This window comes from Drosophila willistoni, assembly GCF_018902025.1.
Source record: "Drosophila willistoni isolate 14030-0811.24 chromosome XR unlocalized genomic scaffold, UCI_dwil_1.1 Seg105, whole genome shotgun sequence".
Classification (NCBI taxonomy): Eukaryota; Metazoa; Arthropoda; class Insecta; order Diptera; family Drosophilidae; genus Drosophila; species Drosophila willistoni.
The window spans coordinates 963,662-985,416 of NW_025814054.1; the positions used below are offsets into that span (position 1 = coordinate 963,662).

Below are 21,755 nucleotides of genomic sequence, written 5' to 3' on the forward strand. Positions count from 1 at the left end.
CAGTTTGATATTTGTTAGCAAATATTGCGTGAAATAATTGGAAGATATACAAGATATACACTAATAATTTGGGTCAACTGATTGAAAAACTGAGTTAATTCGAGAAAGCCAAAAACAAAACAAATGCGACATTTTCGGCTATGCCCATGGAAAGTCAAAAAACTATAACGATTTTTGCGAAATGGCTTTTCAGTTCAAGTGGAAAATCTGTGTTAATAAATGAAATGAAATCTCTTCTCTTATTATTATTATTATTTTATTTTATTTTTTTTCGTTTGTATTCTGCTTGGCTTTTTAAGGATTCTGTAATCGTTTTTATGTATGTATCATAAAAGCTGCCTCATATTAAGTGTACGCAGTGGTTGCCATGTGTGCGTTCGACTGCTTAGTTAGCTTAGTGTATATTACGCATACGCACTGTTTTTAGTAAGGTAAGCATTACGTATCCGCATCACCACCATACGGCAAGCCAAGCCCAGCAATAAAACGAAATCAACTTGATATGTACGAAGGATGTATGTACGTATGTGGACTGACATAAAACCAGAAGCTAGCTCATTAACGCTTTGTAAAATGTGCAATATGGTCATGGCCATTTCTCTCCTTGCATTACAACTCCTACTGAGGACGAGTGACTGGAGAGTGAGTAGCCTTTTATGGGATATGCCCTCATCTCTCACTCTCTGACTCAAACTCATTAGAAATGCGTGAAATTCAACGCGTCGTCTGCCAGCAGTGAAGAGCGTAATTGCTGGCAATTTGGTTAGGCAGCGCCTCAACTTTGTCATAAAATCGTTGAGGCGAGCAACACAAAAAAAACAAAAACAAAATAACAAAAGCCCGATATGATAATCATGGCTATATGACCAAATGCTACTTAATTTGCTTATAAATGCTTCATTTTTATGCATCCGTTGATTTATTTGATTTAATTAAGTCAGATTGATAGGCGCAAAAAAAAAAAAAGAAAAAGAAAACTTTATATTAATTACGCACGGCTGGCCTAGAAAATTAAATCAAATTGCAAAAACATAAAACAAAAACAAAGATAAAAAACCAAGAGCAGAAAGAGAAAAAAAAAGAGTAAACCAAAAGGTTTAATGGCATTTAAGCGATGGCACGACCATTCGAGAAAAACAACCAAAAAACACAAAGTGACCGCAATTAATTAAGACCACAAGGCGCTGCGGGCAATCAAAAAACAAGAAAGAAAAAAGAACAAATGATAATTATGCTTGAAAGCGGAGAGTGTAGTTGAGTCGACAGTAGACTCGAAAGTAAAGGCCATAATAATGCCAACAGTTATAACAGGGCAATACAGAATATTATAAAAATTTGATGCATTTATTTGTTAATGAAATGGCCAAATAAACCAAACACCTAAAAAAAGAGACAGCGAAAGAGGCAAAAAAAAAAAAAGGGAAAACCCGAAATATGAACTTTGATCAGGGCTTAAAGGTTAAGCTACGGCTCATTGAATGTCTAGCTGTCTGTCCGACTGTCTATCCAAACTGTCATTGTCAGTGGCCTTTCAAGTTAGTTAGTTCTTGGGGTAAAGCCAATTATTAATTATTCATATTGAGTGAGGGGTTAGCAAAACATATATATATATATGTATATATATATTTGCATGATGCATGATTCATGTACCAATGTCAATGTCACTGTCAATGCTAATTCTAATGCCATGCCCAGAGTAACTCCCACAACAAGCAACCAATGCCAAAGTCAGCCATTATGCGATTGGCCTCACCATGAACTTTGAAGCGCATCTAATGCGTATTCAATGTCAAAGCTGCTGCTTCTGATGGATCAAGGACCAAGGACAAGACCTTGTCTTCATCATCCCAAGTCAATTAACAGATATTACATACATTTAACACAGAGGATGCTAATTAATTGAAATGCCATTGCCGATAATTAGACATTTCCCTTTCGAGTTAAAACACACACATTCCGCTTCAGTTTGTAACTTCAATTGAAAGTTTTCTGCACTGCCAGGTAAAGTAATCTTTTTGCATTGTGCATATGATCAGCAGAAAATTTAACTTAAGCTATCGAGCTGAATATACTTTATTTAAAGACTAGAGACTATGAGAGGAAAGCAGGAAATACGCTACTAAGAGGTAGTAATAAATAAAATCACAAATAATACTTTGTTTTAATGAAATATTATACTTTATAAGTTAACCAAACTTTTAAGGTTTAAAATTTTACTGAAACTTTTTGTTATGTATGTATGTACATCTGATGTATAATATAGAAATGGCATTGACTGCTTGATTTGGCGCTGTCAATGTGCATATATATATACATTTATCTGTCTACAGACAGATGCATGCCCTAACATTTAATTGAACTTGTGATGCACTCCTGTTTGGCATATACTTATGATGTATGTGTATCTATTCTACCATCCATCCATCTATTTATTTATGTTTGTTATCTGTGTCAGTATGCAATATGCATGTCTATGACATTCTTTCATAGTGCCTTGTAGTGTGACTCCCTAGCGAGACTGGCGACATCCTTGACAGTCTTTGGCTTTTTCTCTCTGTTGTGGTTGTTGTCATTATTGTTATTATTATTGCAATTGTTGTTGCCATTTTTACTTATCATACGCACACACACACACATTCTAGTACATCACATCACACATGTGTCTAGAGTTGTCTAAGTTGTCTGTCTAACTGTCGCCTTGTAAGTCGTCTTTCCCGTTTACTTCTTGAGGTTTCGGTTGTGGCGTGTGAAATGCATTTGTCTGAGTGTTTTTTTGTGTGTGTCGCTATTTTTTATTTTGTATAAATTGCTGTTATTCATGCAATATTTAACATGAAGGTTAAATGTCATCTATGCATATGGCGCAATTTCGTGTGCTTTGTGTGTGAGTTTATTTATTTTTTTTTTCATTTTTATACCCTTGCAAAAAGGGTATATTAATTTTGGTCAAAAGTGTGCAACGCATAGATGGAAGCATCTCCGACCATATAAAGTATATATATTCTTGATCAGCACGACGAGACGAGTTCAAATAGCCATGTCCGTCCGTCCGTCCGTCCGTCCGTCCGTCTGTCCGTCCGTCTGGATCAACGCAAACTCCTCCTAGACCGTTGGAGCTACAGAGCTGAAATTTTGCATGTAGGCTTGTATATACTGCAGGCGTTGTATATCTCGGATCGGATCACTATATCATATAGCTCCCATACAAATGGCAAAGTCACGAACAGTGACTTTTCTTAATAACTTCGTTATTTTCTGTCATGAAATTTAGTATTAGTGAGTAAATTACACATATAAACGACTGTGCCAAATTTGATCAAGATCGGGTGTCTATATCATATAGCTCCCATAGGAACGATCTTTCGAAAACAGTGACTTTTGTCAGTAACTTTGTTACTTTTGACGCGATTGCTTTCAAATTAAACATTTGTTAGTTTAATATATCTGTTAATGACTGTGCCAAATTTGATAAAGATCGGGTTACTATATCATATAGCTCCCATAGGAACGATCGGTGGAAAACAGTGACTTTGATCAATATCTTCGTTATTTCCTATGCTAAGATTGTAGGCCGTTCTTTCGGACACATTAGCCCTTTTAGCTTAAACGTTTTTCCACTTTGATGGCTATAGGTAAGGAAAAACTTACCAAAAAAGTTGCAAGGGTATACAAACTTTGACGCGGTCGAAGTTAGCCCCAGCCCTCTGGTTTTTTTTTGTTTTTGTAATTGCACATGTTTAATTCACACGAAATCCCCTCTTATAAACGGAAAATTCAACATTTTAATTTGATTGCCATATGCATTTATAGGGTGAAGTCTGTTTAATTTATGTAATGAAAATGAATCAAATTGAATGCTTCAATGACAACTAATGCATTAATTATATGTTTTATTTATATGTAGATATGTATGTATGTACATACATACATATGTATGTACATATTGCGATTTCATTTGTTTCGTTTCTCTCATGCTCCTGCTTATCTCTTATTCAGGAATTGGCCATTGGAAAATTCGTTTCAATTAAATTGTTTTGGGGCTATTAGCAAAAAGTGTTGCCTACTTACTGGGGCCATTTGCTAATTTGCCATCAGCATAAAAATCAACATCAATCAAAATAATTTATGATAGGACGACAGATAGGCTGAAAGACAGATGGATAGACGCCCAGAACGGCAATGGCAAATACAATTTTCATTTTCCTTCTTCTCTGGTTTTTGCTTGTTTGTAGCTTTTGATGTTTGCTCTTGCTGTTTACATGAAACATGTTGCGCATACGAGGCGTGGACCAAGGCAAATCATTTTTCATGATAACGTATTTAACATGCATATTAATCAAAGACCCACATGTACGCACGCACACACACAAGTACATAGAGAGAGAGAGAGAGAGAGAGAGAGAGGGAACCCCATTCTATGTGTTTGTATGTGTGTAGAGAAAGTCAGTTTGTTATTGAATCCGGCAATTTAAATTGATCCGTAGGCAATGGCAAAGCAATAATTGCTGTGGTTTTGCCTTGTCTCAACCATAACTCAACCGCATACCGTGCCGTGCCATGCCATGCTATGCCAAGCCACACTCTTGCCTGTTGGCTGCTGTCTTTGGTTGCTGCCTCGTTTGGGGTCTCTGTGGCATGCCGCAAGCGTCGCAATATACATGCTTAGATATTGTATTTCTGCCATTTCTGCAACTCAAACCTAATCATCTGAGCACAATAATCCCATCATTTGTAATGCACACACAGACGCACACACACACAATGAGAGTAGAAGAAATGAAGGCCCACTCTGAGTTCGCCATTGTGGCAACAAATTACCTGTGCGATTTGATTTCATTTCCGTTTTGTTGCCATCGCCTTCATCATCATCATCATTGGCATCATCGAAATCATCATCATTTCCATCATTATCATCATTCACATCAGAGGCAGAGGCAGAGTCAGCGGCTGAGACAGAGGCAACAGCAATCTCGTCCTGGCTGCTCAATTTGTTGGTAGTTTCGTTTCGTTTGTATGTGCATTCGGTTTTTTGGCTTTTAGATTTGGAATTATATTTCGTGGTTTCTGTCAAATCGAAAAAGAGAGAGGGAAAAATAGATTGAATGTGTGGGCATATGCTTGGCATGGCATTAGACAGCTGTCGAATTTGAAATGTGACGCATAAATCAAATGTTATACTCGATCAAGCGTAAATTCAACCCGAAACACCAAATCAACCAACTCCTTCACTTTAATCACACAAATGTTATTACTCCTCGCCCCATGGTACATATAGATATAACAAATTCCACTGCATTATCATCAAAATTGATTTTGTTTTGATGAAATATTCATTAAGCTAATGTTATGGTATCTAACAAAAAGGTTTTTTAATCGTCGTTCAATGCTTTTAACTATGTTTCATTTATGTAAGCAATTGGAATATTAACTCTTACTTGTTCTGTACGTTTCAAATGATAGAAGAACTTTTTAGCCTTGGATTTTGTTGTTCTGATTTGCTTAGCTTGTTTATTAACTAGACAATTAAATTGATATTTTCTTTATGTTTACGTTCTTATTGGCATTTCAACCGATTTGTGACCATAAAAATTGACTTAACGAATAGAATTAATCTGGCAAATACTTATCAAACATTTATCACCTCAATTCCCATTGGTTGGTTGTCCTACCCATATTACATACTAAGTACGTACTAAGCCCCACAACAAAGTGCAACTCAAGTCAAATTCCACATCCACTCAACGGAAAAATATATATTTCGATAATAAATTCAGCTGACTTTGCCAACTTTTTGGTTGCCGCTGCTGCTGCTCGCTCTCGTAATTATCAAAGTTGGTCAACTGGGCTGTGGCTGTGGTTTGGCAGCAGTCCCCCTTGGGGCCATATAACTTGACAATGGAACGAACGCTCTCTAGCGACGCCTTCAAAAGTCTACAATAACAGGGGACGGGGGGACTGACTGACTGACTGACTGACTGACTAGCTGACTGGCTGGCTTATTTTGTATTGTGCTCAAGCCAACTAATGATAGTGTTGGCATAATTTTTGGCACAGGACATACTCATTATATTCTAAGTGGTCCGCACAAAAGTTTCTGGGTTGGGGTTTTTGTTGTTGAAAGTTTATTTAAATTAGTAAATTAGAAAATGCCCAACAGCTGGGGCTAGGCTTGATAGTTGTTGGCGGAAGTTGTCAATGCCAGTGCTTACAAAGGGCCCTGCCCGTCCTCGTTGTCGTCGTCCTTGTCTTCATCGTTGTCCTTGACTGTACCGAAAACAAGAGCATAAATTACACAAAGAACAGGCGAAGAACGCGAAGCGAAGTTTTTGCGCCTGAGTCTGAAGTTTCATCATATTCAAGTCCAAGTCCATTTTCGACAGCATCAAAGTCACTCAAGCACACGAGTAGAGAACTTTCTAAAGAGTATGCAAAATTATTATGAAGCACAGCACAGCTCAGGCAAATTCATTCAAATTTGGCTGACAGACAGACAAAGGGACAGACAGAGAGACATCGAGCGACAGACGGGAGGCAGGCATCCAGACTTCCTGTACGTGTACGTGCTTTGGGAGCCCACCATCAGTAGGAGAACTTGGACCACACCAGGCCAGGGCAGGACACGTAGCCCAAGTGGCTCCTCTGCCACCTCTGGGTCTGCATAAGTTGTTTTTGTTCAATCAACAATAAAGCTATACCTCCATAGCTATTGCTATTCATTATTGTTGTTGTTGTTGTCTTCTTTTTCTTCGTCGTTGTCGTTGTCGTCGTTGCTCGGTTGTTGTTTGTCTAAGCTCAGTGAAGTGTGCCAAAGATATTTGCGCCCGATATGCGTCCAAGCATTTCGGGTTGAGGCTTAAGACCTGAGAACCTGCTCAGACTAAAATGACTATATCACTCATATATACACATACCATATACGTACAAACATGCATAAATATATACTATACTATATAGTCACCAAGCTAGATAGAGTAAGGCAACGAGTGAGGGTAGAATATGACTAAAAGAGTACTTTCCTGTTAATAGAGCAATAACCAGCGAGAACCATTTGATTTTGGCTCCTTTATGCTTCTGCTGCTCCTGACTTCTTCTTTGTCTAATGAGCTTGAATTTTGTTTCCTGCTAACGGAAGAGCTCCGGACACACGTGTCCCCTTTGAAAACTCATTACAAAACAGCTATACACATATGTATGTAGACATACATGTTAGATATAGATAGATACTTATTTATGCCTGTTTATTTAGTCATAAGCAAAGATTTCCTCATTCAAAATGAATTGTTTTGACAAAGAATATACAAAAGTCGACAAGAAGTCTTTAGGCAACTTTATTTTTTTGTTGCCTTTTCCATCATTATATTATTGATTAAAATTAAACGCAATATTTTTGATGATTTAAACAACCATATGTCACTGACCATATGTCATGGGTAAGTTAAAATTTAGTGCAAAGCTCATTGACTTTGCCTTATTTATAATAAATAAAGAGTGCTTTTAGAAATTAAATTGGAAAGATATACAGTAAAAAATATAAAATTATCAAATTAATCATAATAAGTTAAGTTAAATAGTAGTCTTCTTAGTTTATATTTTGTCTATTCTTGCCTAGCGAATTCAAAGAACGCATCCATAATGAATCCATCTGAAACTCAGCTAATCCTCTTGAAGCAATTTAAACTAATCACTAACTAAAAAATAATCAACAATAATTTTATAGGCTTATCTCTCCATGCATGCTTTTAATGAAAATTGTATTGGAAAAAATTTGAACGTCTGCTTTTACCCGAATTCCAAATGGCCGTGAGAAATCCGGAATCTAACGCTAGCTGGATAACTTAGATTGAGACTTGAGTTACCTTACTTGAGTAAACGAACAAATTGAAATAGAAATAAAACTATAAAGAAAATAATAAATTTAAAAAAGAAAAGACGGAACGGGTTATCCCACTCTATCTTTATATCTGGGACTATCTTGTCGGTTTACATCTATGTTAAAACGTTACTGCCTTCTTTATTAAAAGGATTAATAAAATAAAAATTTGTTTTGGGAGTTCAAGTTTCTGGAAAAATGTTGTCGCTGGGCGTCAATTGCTTCAGTAAAACAACTCGATTATTCTTCTAGCAACATGAAAGCAACTTTTATTATATTTTGCTAATCATTTTCAATTGAAATCCAAAAAAATATTCCATATGTATTTCTGAATCTTGTATCGTTGGATACCAAACTACTCTGAAGTAATATATTACTTTCCTCCTCTCTATGTAATTGGCTAAGCTAACTAACCAACGTCAAATTAAATGCTCTTGTGGGGCATCAAATTGATTAAAAAACCAAAAATGGTGGAAGCTGATATGAAAAGCTTAACCTACGGTGGTGGCAAAGTTTTTAATCTAATCATAAGTTATTAGCACATGCTCTCTCTTTTTCTCAGTGGCAGCTGCAAGGACACCTTTTAAGCACCTAGTGCACCCAGAAAGACTCGTCACTTTCGCACGCTTCAAGTGAGATTGTTCTGCTGCTAGCTCAAAACAAAAAAAAACAACCGAACAAAAAAAGACAGAAAAATGAAAAGTGAGAGAGAAAAAACCTTGATTCATGAACCTTTTTTTATGGCACGGTCAGTGCTCAGTGTTTTTTATCCCACATTCAACGAGGCGTAGATTCCTTTTTGGTATCCCTTTTTTTGTGCTCCTCCTGTTGTTGCTTTGTTGGTGTGGTGTGTGCGTGTGAGTTAGTGTGTATGTGTGTTGAAAGGCAAGTTTCACAAATGATTTCACATTTTTGCATAAATAAATGTCAAGTGTGCGTCGGAGGCAAGCCGAGAGTTGCTGACAGTTTTCTAATAAACCTCATAGAAGTGTGAGAAGAGCGAGGGAGAGACAGAGAGAGAGAGAGAGAGACAGAAAGAGAAACGGATAATCAGCGCGAACTACACTGGCGCAACAAGTTGAATATATGTGACTATGACTCTCTCTTTCACTCTCTCTAAATCTTTGTGTCTCTGTCTCTCTGTGTCTGTGTCCACTTAAGCTCAGTAATAATAATAGTAACCTTGGGTGCCTGATATTTTTTCATTGTATGTGTGTGTGTATGAATGCTGGTGTGTGCGTGGGGTCGCTTTTTCTCATATATGAAAATGACAATTTCCCATTGCCACAAGACTTTGGGTCCTTCTTGGTTATTTTAGGATTGCTATTGCTCTGGCAACGGGCGTTGGCAATTTTAATAATGTTTACTTAAGGCGTAACAGCAGATTCTCCTTTGTGACACTCCCCCTTGCTTTCTCTCCCTGAGTGTCGCTCTCTCTCTCTCTCTCTCTTCATCGTTGTTTTCTTTCCCTCTGTGCTTTTTCCTACCTCTTCGTCATTCCATTTTGTATGTGGGCGTATGTGTGTGTTTGCAAATAAATAAATATTACGAGGGCTGTAGATTCAAAACACAATATATAGCATACTTATGCGGGTCACCACCAACAGAATGCATCTCGTGTGTGTAAATTTGTAAACAACAAATAAGATATTGCAGCAAAACTTTACATTTACAGACAAAACTCAAAGATAGCTACTCCTAATTCCTGGTCATTAAAACACACAATTTATAGTCTAAAGGCAGCTCGCGTTATCCCTTTTTCATAGCAGCAACAGCACAAATGACAAAACATTTATATAAATATCACTTAAAGCTGTCACTTGCTGCAGCTGTTGCCTAATGAGCGGATTAAACTCAACTAAAAGCAAAAAATACTGGTTGAAGCATTTGATACCCATTCCAAGAAGCCTTTTTAATGCCTAAAAGGGATCCTTTTTTGTTTTTGCAGAGTGAAATTCTGTTAAAATACTCATAGAAACATTTAGCCAGAAAACGTGACTTTTTACATATTTCATTCAAGTTTACCTTTTGACTATGACTAGAAAAACATTTTTATTGCATTTGCAAAAGTAAAGAAGATTTCATTTCATTTTATTTTATTTCATACGCGACGTATACGTAATATGTACATTTTCCCCCAGCAAAAAGTACAGCAATGTTTAAGCTAAATAAATGTAAATGTGAAAACGGTAAGAACGAAAGAAATTTGCTTTCGATTCGCGTTTGTGTCTTTTGTTTGGCAAAGGATTTGCCCTACACAAGGATCCTGACACACATACACACAAAGAAAAAGCGAGCAAGGGAAAAAAGAAAGGAAAATATGGCTGTTCATGCGTTTATATTGGAAAATATTGATTTACCTGCTATCAAAGACAGCTGCTGCTATGCCTTAGAGAAAGCATCCCGCTTCCATTCCTACTCCTTAGTAGCATATGAGTGTGAGCTTTTGATTTCGTCTTTTATGCTGCTGCTGCCAACTCAAACACATAAACGCAATAATCAATAGAGATTTGCTGCGGCTTAGGCTAGCAAGGCGTTCAAAGTGCACACGCATACATATAAACTGAAAGAGAAAGAGAGATACACAGAGGACGCGTCTAAATGCGGGTCTCACTTAAAGATGTGCTCAACAAGTGCAGTTAAGGCCACATCATTAACATTTGGTGGCATACTCAATGTCAAGGCAACGTGCTTGTGACTGCCACTGCTTGTCTCCCTTCATACATACCCATTTATGTGAGTACATACATACATATGTTTATATATATACTGATATTCTTGAGTCTATCTTTGGCACAATTTGAAAGAGAAAAAATCACGCATCCTGTGTGCGATTTTTTCATTGCATCCAATGATAGTAGAATTCATTTTAAATGTGTGTATCAAAAATCGACAGATATAAAATCTACAAATTTATTATACTAGAAATCTTTTTAAAGCAAAACAATATGTTCGACTAAGAATTCAAATTTTCCATTTATTGAATTTCTACGTGTTGGATATTGTTGAAAAACGTTTTGACATTGCTTTATCTCTTGTTGGATCGATTATTGCAATGGAAACCGCTTAAAACACAACAACGATATTGATCCAAATCTAGATTCTAGCCCTAACGAATCGTAATAGGGTTTTCTATGGAATAAATAACGCATACATATAAAGAAGGCGCTTAATTTACTGTGAGCCCGCTTGGAGCAAAGCACATTTAGGTTGATAAGGTAATTCAAAATCTAAATATGGGAGTTTGAGTGTAGTCGCATAACTAGTTAAGTGCCATCATAATGGCTATGGTAACAGTTAAACATAGCGTTTCTAGCGTTTGATAAATATTCCTTCACATTCCGTTTGAATCTCTGCGTGGCGTGCCTGGCTTTAGGTTTTTCTTTAAGTATGAGAAAGTATTTTTAGCGGTGCTAATAATTCACGCAACAAATGCGACGACCGACGAGTCAGTCTACAGTATTTCTACATACCGACTTAATAAGTTGACAGCAGCAGTCAGTCAGCGTTAACATAGCTCCCAACCACACACCCACACACACCTACGCCTATACCCAACTCAAGAGGGTTTCGTTTTTGTTTTTTGATATTTTCCTGGAAACTTTTCTGTTACTTTGACAGCCAATTTAAAAAATTGCCATAATTACGCATACGCCACGTATGGCAGCACGTATTCACACACTTGCTTCTACATACATGCATGCACATACATTTATGTACGTATGTATATAACACATATCTTTAATTAGCATTTAAACCTATGCCCTTGGCTGTCAACTAAAACGAGGGCTCCATCAAAATGGCACACTGAAGCCGGAGTTGGGGTCTTAAAACAGATTTCATTGTTTCGCACATGTTAAATGCAAATGCTTTGTAATAACACAGCTCATAAAATCTACCAAACTAATGCGGAGCCCAACTTTCAGCCATGACAGAACACATTTCCACTCAGCTACTACCAAAATCACCTCCATCTAACATGCACACAGACACACACACACATACACACATACTCTGCTGCCTGTTGCTGGTTTTTTGGAAGGGGAAGATGATAAAGGGAGCAAAAGGGAGACTCGTCAGAAGAGGACGGTGGTTCGGCTCTTCTGGTCTGTTTGTGCAAAATGTTACTTTGCGTAAAATTATGCAAATTTGATGTGCGTTTTGTGTGAGCAAGAGAAATGCGTTTGGTCCTCATGCTGTGTCCTGCTGTGGCTAACATTTATATAGATGAAGATGTGTGTATGTTTATGTGTGTGTGAGTATGCGGTGTGTGTGGTGGCTGCACCGTATACCAAGCCAAGCCCTAAGCAAACAGCACAATTGCTTCTCATTCTGGGCAAGCGAGCAAGAGTCCCTCTTCATTTTGTTTTATTTCGTTTTCTTCGTTTTTGTGTTCGGACAGCAGACAAAGTGCATGGTAAACAGACCAGCTAAAAATAGTTAGAACAAACATCAAGAGAAAGAAAACTAACATAGCAGAAGTTTTAGCTCTAAATGTGTAGAGAAACAAACATTTTTCTACCCCTTCGCACCATGTTGCACCATCTTTTTTCTCCTGATTTTGTTAGCACAAACAAAAGAACTTTTATAGGATCAACATAAGGAACAGGTTCTACTCTTTAAGCCCAGAGAAGAAAAACATTTTTACAACCCAATTGCAATTATTTACATATCAACAATTACAATTTCAAAGGGAACTAAATTAAGCAATCAGCAAACTTGATTCACTGCAGATCAAACCACTATATCAAATAGATGAATAGATGCCCTAAGCTTGGCATATCTCAAATAGGACAGCTCTTTTATGTTAGAGCTCTTTCAAATCTTCGATTTCTTTGATTAAACTGGATGTATAGAGTGGTAGGATATAGTCAATCTCCTTATGTATGTAAGTCGATAAAAACTTTTAATATCGATACTCTGATATCGAGTCAAAACTTAATACGTAGTAAAGAGTATTATAAAGTTTGTATTCCAAATAGATTTTTTTCCTTAATATTATAACTTAACTTGGGAAAAACAGAATTCTTATTCAGCCTAATCTGATCAAAGTGCGGCAGCTAAGAAAACACGGTGTATGTAAGAATTTTTGCGCCAAAATGAAAGAACAACAAAGAACGAAGGAAGGAAGGACGGATGGCGAAATGAGCAAAAAGTTTTTCCAAGTAAATTTTTGGTCTTGTTTCGTTTGTTGTGGGTAGCCCACAAAAGGGAGAAGGACACACATAAGACACCAATACACCCACATGCCAAGAGACTTGTAAAAGGAAACCGCGCACACACACATACACACACTCACACACACGCACTCACTTAGCAAAAAGGGAAATCAACTGCTCATTATTATGCAAAGTTTTCATTCTGCCTTATCTGCGGAAGTTGTAAGTTAGCCAAGACTTAAAGAGCAACAGTCTAAGTCCTTCATCGTCCTCATCGTAGTCGGTATTGGCCATATGTGCATAATTGGCAGTTTTAGGATATATATGGGCAACTGGCCACGCTTCATATTTCACTTTCATACTCTATAGTATAGTCTACTTTCCAGCGTCTTCTTCTAGCTAAGCACACGCTTGGGATTTTCGGGGCTACGAAGCAAACAAAGATGACTTCACATAAAATTTACTTTACACATATATACACACACAGATATACATACATATATAAATATATATAATGTACGCACACACTGACGCAAAATAAAATTCAATTTGACAGCAGAAAGGGGGAAAAAGAAATGGTAAAAAAAATTTGCCAAAAATGGCGCTTAATGCGCCAGAAAATTTGCCGCTCCATGAAAAATGAGTTGCCCATGAGTTGTTGGAATACAAACAAACAAAGAAAGCAACAGAAACAACAAGAAGCATGTGCAAAAATATATGATTTATGGGCTCGAAGCCAAGCCAAGGCAAGAGCCTCTGCTGCGTTGGAAAACTTGGCCGCGTTTTTCTTGTTTTGTTTTGGCTTGTCAATTTTTAAGACAGCGATAAGACAACCGAAGGCTTGGCAATCAGCATATGCACGACCAAACACAGACACACACACACACACACACACACACAGAGAAAAAGACAAAGCTATTTATGCAAATGAAATGCTACAGGCGGCTACAAAAGCGCCGTTAAACAAGCCAGCTAAATATGCCTCGCCTTGTACCCTGGCCCGCCCTGCCCCAGCAGTCAGTAACCAAACGAACCGACAGCAAAATCTACCAGCAACCAACGGCAACAGCAACAATAACCAAAAATGTAATTGCCTCGTTTCATTTTTAATAACTGTCAATCCTTTTTTTTGGCTCGGTTCCTATGCCTTTCACTGGGTGCGGCAATTGTTTGGCAACTTTCTGTGTGTGTTTGTGTCTCTGTCTCTCTCTGTCTGTCTGTCTGTCTGTCTGTTTGTGTGCCAAAAACCGCCGCTTGTAATTTGCGTTCTACACATGAGCAATAACAACACATAACCGCAACAGCAGTAACATTCAACAGCAATAAAAAACAATGAGAGAGAGAACCAAAAACTTTAGATAAATGTTATAAAGTTGAGTTTTGGGTTTGGATAGTTAATACGGAAACATATATCCTAAGCAAGTTGATTTGGACCAAATGAAGATCCAAAATTGCACCAAATTTAACGCATGGCTAACTCACTGGCTATACCAGTATAAATTTACAACAATTAAAGTTAATGCACATTGAAAAATCTGCTTTAGATTATGGGCAAAGAATCATAATATATTTATGGAAACAAAACTTCGCTTTTTTATCAATCATATCTTACTGAAATTATAGCATATTGTTGATTTGCCTATTAAAAAGAGAATTTAATTGTCAACAAACTGCAAATAGTTTTCCTTATTTTCTTTTTGTTTTTTTTTTTCGGTAAAACTTGTTGGTTTTTATTTCGTTTTTTTTTTGTTGTTGGGTTTTTTTCTGCCCCTGTCTGTGGCCTGTTTGATAAATGTTAGTCTTAAAACTTTTTCGCCAAACTGTTGCTTAGTTGTTCCTCTATGAATCTAGGATAGCATCAGGGGTCGGGATATCAGTTGAACGTCAGCACTGTGGTCGAATGGGGGTATACAAAAAAAAAAAATGTGAAAATTTGCTTGAACTTTAAGCAAACAAGCACCGTCCCCTTCGCCCCATTAACCCTTCTTTTCTGGTGCCTAAGCTGCCTTTGATGGCCAAACGAAAAGGGGAAGGGGCAGCCAGAAGTTGGCCTTGTTTCTAACTGGCATGGAAGGCTTGTGTTTAACTTTTACATTTAGTGAAATTACTTTCACTTTTTGGTTTTTTTTCTCCCTCTTTGGCCTTACTGGTCGTCCCTCTGTGTGTTCACCACATGCATTAATCATTTCAAGTGCACACAAACACACACATAGGGAGAGGGATCCCCCGCCCGCTTTGCGCCAATTACATTAATCAAAGGCATAAAGCAAAAGCTGCAGTCGTAACAAAACTCTTAGCTGGAGCTCAAATATTTCATTAAAAGAAACAAACCCAAAACTCTGAGCCAGTGCTAGGGTCAGAGGCAGAGCCCAGTCCAAAACAAATCCACTCGAACTATGAAAGGGCATAAAATGTCAATTTTAAACGGACCAAAAACCCAAAAAACAGCAAGAGACTCCAACATAGTCCGCTCAGTGAGTCCAACCGGGCAAACAATGCGGCAAATTTTGTTTACCCAACGTGACAGAGGTGGATGAGGACGAGGAGTATGAGTTGCTAGCCAACAGAGCAACCCGGACCAGAAGCTAGCATAAACCATTATCAGCTGCTTTGACAGATTATACAATAACGGGAGGGCTGGTGGCATCAAGGTGTGCGGCAGGTGGCTGGTTGGTTAGGCAGGATGTTGCGGGTCAGGGTCGCGTTTAACAAAATGTAAACAGGGCTAGGCGAAGCGATGCCTTAGTTAGTTATCTACCTTTTGTCTGTCCCCGTCCCCCCCCACCAAACTCTGTTTTCTTCCCCTCTCCATCCCCTGTGTGTATTTGCCGGATATTAAGGTTAGTCCGCGTAACGGTAATGGCAATGCCAACTGCCGACGGCTATACCGAAAATCCAGAAAATGGCATAAGGAAATTGTAAAATTTGTAACATTTTATGCGACGCGGATTTCTTCTTGTGTTCTCTCCCATTATCCAGAAGTATATGGAAATTAAGTTATTATGGTCACCAAAATGAATAACATGAAAATTTTTTAAGCCAACAGTGAAATTGACCACGAATGTGTTTTTTGTGTATGTACCCATCACAATCCAACTAAAAATATATCTGTTTGGATAAGTAATAACCTATTCAGATTTTATTTAGCTTTGTCATTGTATTGTTTCTTTTTCAAGCAACGCAATTAATCCGATAATTGAAAATATATTAGAATAAGTTACTGATTTTGAGGAAATATCGCTAGCCGTTACTCATTATTGGCATTTGCCTTTACCAAAAGAAAACTACGTTGTAACAATACTTGGCTAAAATCGAATTACTTTATGAAAAATGACAACAAGCATCTGTTCTTTTTGTAAGAGTTCTTCTCAAGTCTGTAAGAAGCGAACGGAATTCGTTAAAAACATCGATTCTGTTCATGTATATAGTACCATTAAGATTCATCAGCAAAGAAAGAAATCTCTTCTCAGTTAGAATTGTGTTAAAATCTTATTCAAATTAAAGATAAATCGTTGTAAAATTTCTCAAAGGATAAGTTAGAGTTAGTTAGTGCCCCTGAGTAAAAAGTTTGAAGTATTTGATAAATTAAAGAAAGTAAATATTCTGTAAACACAGTCGCACACGTACCCTACTACTCTCAACTATTTCTTGCATATGCAAATGACATCAACATGAAAGAGATGGTGAGGTGAGGAGCGGGGGGAAAGGCGAAGAGTGGCGGCAGTGAGTAAACATTTTAATTGAAAATTCGTTGAGCCGCAGAAAGTAAATAGAGAAGCTGGAGTTGGTAACTGCTAGCGACAAGTTGGGCACTACAGAGCATCACATGTGTGTGTGTATCTGCGGATGGGTTTTTGTGTGTTTGTGTGTGTGTGTGTGTGTGTGCGTGTGCACCAGCTTCTTTCATTTAGAGCCATTTGATTTTTGCATAAGCCTGCACTTTTTTGAAGCATTTGCAAATTTTTGCATGAATAATAAACAGAAAAAGGGCCAGCGCCAAGGCCCAAACGCAGCCCAGCCCATCTAACGCCCCCTTCATTCGTTGTGAATGGGGCATGCCAAAGAAATTAAATTAATTAAATTCCACTTGCCCTCTTGTTGAATGCGTTCGACATGCCAGCCAAGCCAACAATTTGTGTAAGCCAAAAAATAAATATAACAAAAATGCGCGACTTTATTTAAAAATGTAAAATAAATATTTGGCGTCTGCGGCCAACAGGCGCTTTATGGCGGTTATTTGTTTCAACATACATTCATACATATATGCAGAATACTATATTCCGATTTATACATATGAATTGTTTTTTTTTCTGCCTTTTCTCATTTTTTCTTCACCAAGTCCAGTGAAACGTTGTTTTTTCACTGTTCATTTTTTTTGCCGTTGCTGGTTTATTAAAAATTTGTGCAAATGAAGCAGCAATTTAGCATTTTTTTCGAAATGTGTGTGTTATTATTTATTACAAACACACCCATACACGCACACACTCACACACACAGACACATATGGCAACAATAACAATAAAGCTAAGCAAAAACAAGTGCCGCCAGTGAGAGCGGCGAGTCCTCTGAAAAGTAAAGTTAATTAATTTTTGCTTTTGATTAAAACGCCACCAGAAAAATAAAATAACAACAAATACACAGAAAGCCACCAAGCAAACAAACCGATTTCCTGGCTTTATATCCTTAAGACGGAGTTTCTATACTCTGTAAAATTATTCAAAGAGATATTTGAATATTGGATTGTCAAGGAAAATTTTACACAACTTTGTGTAATTTTAATCTATTCACAAATCGCAGCAGTAGAATACGATATACAAGATCCTGGAAAACTTAACTCAAAACGGCAAGGGTGTAATCGATAGACTTATGTGCTATTAATTACAGGATATAGTGGAATGTTCTTGTCTGTCAAGACAAAAAGGACCAAAACGAGTTACAGTTGGTCAAGATCATGTTTGGCGTTAATATACCTCAGTTTGTCCAAAGAGTATTCAAATACCACATAAACAGACAAATGTCCCTGTTAGGCAAAAAAGAAGGAAGAAGAAAAGTAAAACAAGAGACAACAAAAGGCTTAAGTTCTATATAGCCTGAAAGCGTGCATGTATGTTGTGTCAGTGTGTGTGTGTGTGTGTGTGGTGTATTTGGTGTGTGTGTCCGTGGAGTGTGTGTGTTTGTGATGAGGCAAAGCTATGCCCAAAGCGTGTATAACATTTTAAACACTTTGACTTTGGAGACATTAATGAATATATTTTGACATGCCAGGCAGGACACACACACACACGCAGAGAGTATGTTGGGTGTGCACACACACATTGATGGAAAGAAAACACAACTGTACAGTTATTTAAAATGCCATTAAATTCCCATAGAAATGTGTGGAACTGTCAGTCAGTCAGTGAGTCAGTAGGACTATCTCTCTCTCACTCTTTCTCATTTTCTCTGTCTCTGTGTCTGATGATGTCCATGTCCTTGTGGCTCCCATCTCTCTGTTCGGTCGGTCGGCTTGTCGGTCGGTTGTGGGTCGTGGGTCGTGCCATAGCTGTCAGCATGCATAACTGTTGCTGTCAGGATTATGGCTTGTCATATTATGTATTATAGTGTATTTTATTTGCTTTCAATTAAAATGCGTGTGTCATTCGACTGCGCATATAAATTGCTAACAAAATAAGGCGCCAAATTATGCAAACGAGGCGAATGAGTTTTCTTTCTACGTTTTTTTTTTCTCCTGCTGTTGGGTTTTTCTTTGCCTATTCTTCTCATTTTGTTGTTATTGTTGTTGATTTTGTAGTTGTTGTTATTCTTGTTGTTGTGTGGAATTTGAAATGAGTTTATGTCCTGCTTGATTTGCATATCATCTCCGCCTCACAAAAAAACAAGAAACAGGAAAACTAAACAACTTTGTTTACTCCTTTTAAAACGTCAAAAGCAAAATACACATAAAAAATAGACAGCAAAATAACACACACACACACACATATATGGATTTATATGTGTATGTATATACATTTATATGCAAATAACATTTATTCATCTTGTAATAACAATCATTGACAATATCATTAAAGTCTTTTGCGGGTTTTGTGAACATTAACTGTGAACATTTAAAGGAATTATGTGGTAAGAACTCAAACAATTGATCAAATCATTTTTTATTAGATGGTAGATATCGCTTGACTTCAAAATATAATCCGCTAACTCTCCTACTAACTCTCCTAAATAATAAACCGTTAATTATAGTGCAAAAGACTTCTAATAATTGAATTTGATAAATTAAAAAACAGGATCGAGGTCAATTTTTAAACTCGTCCGATTGGATTAATTTATCATTTAGTTTATCAAAAATTTGTATACATAATTAAATTTATATTATTATTATTTCATATTGGCAGCATAAATTAGATTTGAGTGTTAACCAATTTTTAGGCTTAAGTCAAGTTAAGTGTGCTCAAGCCCTAAACACAAGAGAGTTTTCAATATTTTGAAAGAATTTTGCAAAGAAAAAGGATATTGAGTACCAAACTAAAGGCACTTGGAATGTCGACACCAACTAGTTATCTAAATCAAACAAAATGGTGATTTTATTATAATTTCCATTTACAATTTTTTAATGTCGAGGATAGTAAAACTCAGTGCAAAGTAAATATCGATAAAAGTGATATCCATTGGAAATAATAATAAAGCTAATGCCCTTGACCTTAATGGCTAATGTTTGTTTTGTCTCATTGTTGAGTGCACAAAACGCTTATTACTGATTGATACGGATCTAAATTAAAATGGCATAATAAAAACACTTTCGACTCGGCCAGACATGGCCACAGACACAGGTGTGAGAGGAGGGAACAGTTAAGACTAATGACAAAGAGAGCGAGAGTTGACCTGACCTTCTGGACCTGAACCAATATCTGGAATCTGGATCTCGATGGGTTCTTAAATAAAACCTCATACCCAGGAATTGCGTTGTTGGTTGGTTGGGACTGATTGCCATTGATATAGGAAGCCAGTCACGTTTGAGACGCTTAATCGAAGTGTGTGCACAGGTGCAGAAGATGAAGTTGAATTTAAGAACTTTAAGTTTAAGTTCAAGGCGAAATGTAATTGAAATTTTTAGATATTGGGTAGATGCTATGGCGGTGGCCAGCGGGCAAATGATTAACTTAATTATAAATTAATTAGCTAACAAAGCATGAGAATGGCAGCAGCCGGAGAACCAGCAACTGAACATCAAAGCATCAATAATTAATCGCCTTGATAATGTTTTCAATTTCTTGCTTCATTAAGTTGTTTTATTTTGTAGTCACAAGAACAGACTGTGGACCAAAGGCGTTGGGCCTTTTGTTTTTGTGTGCCTCTAATCCCCCCCAAGGACAAAGTCCTCACTCTGTGAGTCCCTAGCCTAAGCCCAGTTAATACATTTTGTATTAGTTTTTGCCAACCCAATGATAAAAACTTTAGCCAAGAAGGAACAACTTGATGATGGAAGTCGAGAGGAAGGAAGTTCACATACACACATACACGCACAAAATCAATATAGTCAATGATTTGGTTTAACTTTCCTCTAATTTCGTTTTTATTTTCTTATTTCTATTTCGTTTTTGATGATGAATTGAATGGCAATATATTAAATACATTTGACATACAATATTCTCGGTCACAGAGACACGACGAGTCGAGACGGAAATAAAACTGAAACCGGATGTGCGCCTCTGATGGCCAGGACCGGAAATTAAACTATTTGTTAGCAAGTATTCGGCTAACAATTTTTTGACAGGCCTCAAAAAAATAAAAAAGAAACACAAAAACCTTTCACTCACCTGTCTTCAATATTTCTAGTTGCTGTTTTGTTGGCTTTTAAAGCTATAGGAATAAATATGAATTTGTTTCAAGTACTCTTTGTTTGTGTGCGTGTTCCTTTTCTTTTGTTTATTTTCAAAAGAATTTTTCGTTCAATTCTGTTGTTTTCTACAATATTTTATTTTTGCAGGTAGCGAGCGCGCTTAATTTACAAAATTTTATGAATTTATTTTGCTTGTTTCGTTTATTATTTTTTGGTGTATGATTTCCATCCTCTAAAAAGCAAGTACGATGCTGTTGCTTTTGGCTTTTGTTTGGCTCCAGCAGTTCTTTTCTTACAACGCACACAAAAAGACACACACACACACACACATACACACACACACAAGCAAACACAACACAACACACCTTTCTTCTGGCCGGGAGTTTTAGACAAAAAAAAATTGCCAACAACAACAAAAACGAAAAAAAAAAACTGAAGGCAAGCAACAGAAATGCAGAACGGAGAGGCGCCTTATCGCTTAAGCTAGCTACTAATGTGTCTCTCTGGCTGCGGACAGCTTCCGCGCTTTGTGTCCTGCTCACGAGAAGGCTCAACTCGAACTGTGACGAGGCAAATTGTATGTTTGGCGAAACCACCATCGTAAAGCAACTCATATGGAGAGCCCACGACTGGAAGGACGACGACTACAACGACGACAACAACGACGACGCCAACGACAACAACAGCGACGGCGACGTTAACGATGAAGGCAGCAACGGTGTCGACCGTCGACTCCACTCTAAGGACGAACGTTTGTGGAGAAAACCAGCTGGCGCAGCATTAAAAAGTAATATCAATTTCCACCTTGCAAACATCGAATGCGAATGCGAGTGCGAGGTACGGAGCGACCGTACGAGAAAGCAACAGCTAAAACGATTTCCCTGGATGC

The 21,755-nt window shown here is 37.4% G+C and overlaps 1 protein-coding gene across 3 annotated transcripts in view; it reads right to left on the reverse strand.

The window, feature by feature from the left end:
• Positions 1–20,997, reverse strand: part of LOC6644985 (regulating synaptic membrane exocytosis protein 1) — a 64,715-nt gene extending 43,718 nt beyond the window's left edge. For 2 of the 3 annotated variants that reach the window (XM_047011712.1, XM_047011710.1), the window contains exon 1: positions 20,844–20,997. The gene's annotated coding sequence lies outside the window, so the exon portion shown is untranslated. Of the gene's footprint in view, positions 1–4,818; positions 4,850–20,843 lie in introns of those variants that run through there. The other variant, XM_002067713.4, reaches the window with a different exon arrangement.
• Between the last annotated feature and the right edge of the window lie 758 nt (positions 20,998–21,755).